Below are 2,742 nucleotides of genomic sequence, written 5' to 3' on the forward strand. Positions count from 1 at the left end.
AGGTTGTGGATTCCCATCAACACCAACGACAAAGTTGAGTGTAGAAATCGTAACCCTAACGTATCACTTACTCGTCGTAAGATAATCCTGCAACATGAGATGTTGCAGCTACAAAGGGTCAGTCCATTGAATGTACTGGCAAATTCACACCATAGAGAATTGATGAACAATGGCTATCACTAGATGCATATATGGCTGGTGGAAATGCTCTATGGTTATAAGGTTTTTGCGAAAAGCCAATTTTTCCCTACTGCAAAGGAATAAATTTTATTTAACTATCATGGTGGTTGTTAAACATTGAGAACGGTTGACAGCATTCTCAATCCCAATTAAGTATCATCATAAAAACCCAACAATATTCATTTAAAGTAACGTGATGAGATTCACATGATAATCTAGGCACTAGATACTCAAGATGTCCATAACCGGGGACACGGCTAACCATGATTAGTTTATACACTCTGCAGAGGTTTGCACACTTTTCCCCACAAGACTCGATCTCCTCCGTTGGATTTCTCGCACTACATGGTGTTTGAGAAACGGATGACCAAGACATAGTCTTTCAGAAGCGCTAGCACCTTACGATGGGTAGACCGTTACACCTACTTTCCCCTACATCTGCTAGTCTACCACTGTAAGAGTTCGCACGACTTAATCAACTATGCTAGAGCCCATAATAGCTTGTGGCTGCACACGGAAGTCTCTAGTATGAAAAATCTCATGATCCCTTTGAGCCAGGGTGGCGGTCCATAAAAAAACAGGCAATCCTGGTCTACCCCGGTGCCTAGACAGGCAATCCGGGAATACCCAGGTGCCTCAATCCACCCAGATGTGTGTTTAAGTTGCCACCTTAAGTAAACCATTAATTAACAATCTCACAACTGTCATGGATACTCTCAAACCCCAATCCACGTCTACGAGCATAGCATGGCACTATAAGCAAAACGTAATAGTAACTCACAAGGTTTGAATGCAGGGCAATAGGTTCCTACCTCATCAACTACTTCCCAACCCACAATTTAATTAGATCCTAATCATGCAATGTTGCAGGTTTGATCTAATGCAATAAAAACTGGGTATGAAAAAGGTATGATCAAAGTGTGAACTTGCCTGCAATGTTGATGAAGATGATTCACACTAAAAAATCTTGATAGCTCTACTCGTCACACTCCGATCAATCTATCGTAATCAAGCAATAGTAACCACACATAAGCAATCACTCGAAAGATCAGAAAGATCGAAGAAGACAATTTGGAAAACATCAAAACCAAGCAAATAACTCTTGCAACATAAAACAATTTCTAACAGTACCAAAATTATTGAATTTGGCCTTATCAGAAAGTTTAGGTTAAGAGCTTTAATTTGCAAAAAGAATCAACTCAAACGGAGTTACGGATAAAAAGATATGATCAAAAGAAGTTTGAATAAGAATCTGAACAAAATTTGAAATTTGAAAATTTCAAAAAGTTGATGTGACAGGTTCACTGGATAGGTGAAAACAAGACAAAGCTATAGGCGCTGGTTTCATCTAATTTGGATAAATGAGTGAAATGTTATGGCTATTTGAAAAATCAAGGCCAAGCTGTTTTTCGAAATAAAAAATAGCTACGGTTAAGGTCTAACGTATAAATACGTAGACTAATTGATTATCTAATTATTCTATCGTATTAGTCTAAAAATAATAAACTACGAAAGTATAAGAAGAAGAAAAAAACAAAGAAAGATACCTTTATAAGGCAGAGAAAAGACGACTTTGGAGAGAGGAGACAACTTCCAGAAGTCGCGTCGGAGAGGAGAATTTTTTTTTCTTAAATGGATCTAGTCAAACCAAAATATTGATTTAACCCGAAACGGATAATTTTTGGAGGCTCTATGGGTCTATATTTATTGGTGGAAAAGAGGCTTAGGGGTCAAAGGCTAGGCAATGTAGGACTAAACGTAGATGAAAATATACGAAACAGAGAAGAAAAGAGGCGATGGGCCTAAAGGCCTTCGGCCGGCCGCGGGCACGCTGCGGTGAAGTTTTTTTTTTACAAAATTCGGCCTAAGAAAAAAAATAAAAAGAATAAAAGGCTGGCTGGGCCTAGCCTATTTAAGAGAAAAAAACAATGGGGCGCCAGAAGTACTATACTGCACATGTAGGTGACAGTTAGTTTCAGGCGCATGCGCAGTTTTTTTAAACAGAATGTGATAAACTGAAAAACGAAAATAAAATAAAACTTTATATAGGCATATTATATATCAAAATTTTCAGAAAAAGGTTTTCTACAAGATGAACATTTTCCTAGCATTAAATAAAATTCACACAAATTCAGATAATTCAAAGAGTGCTACTGGTCTAAGAAAATCCAATAAAAATCATTTTAGAAATATCAAAATTATTTCAAATTTATTTCTCTCCAATTTTATGTTGTAGGGAATCATGTTACCCTAATTTCCATATATTTTATTTTTGGAGAAAAATAATTTGAATAAAACTCAAATAACTCCAAATTGAAAATAAATTCAAAAGAACTTTGAATTTAATTCTTTGAAACTCTCAACTCATATTTCATATAATTTGAAGAAGTCCTTTTATCTTCTCTCATGAAAATCATTGAGCTGCATGAAGTTTATGAATTGAAAGATTTCCAAATGAAATTCAATTATTTTCACTACCCTTTCATTTAATTTAAATGGAAGAAGTCATATCATCTTCGCTCAAGGGTTTTGTATTTGAAAAGAATTTGAATTCATGGAGAT

Source organism: Triticum urartu, chromosome 5 (genome assembly GCF_003073215.2).
Source record: "Triticum urartu cultivar G1812 chromosome 5, Tu2.1, whole genome shotgun sequence".
Taxonomy (NCBI): domain Eukaryota; kingdom Viridiplantae; phylum Streptophyta; class Magnoliopsida; order Poales; family Poaceae; genus Triticum; species Triticum urartu.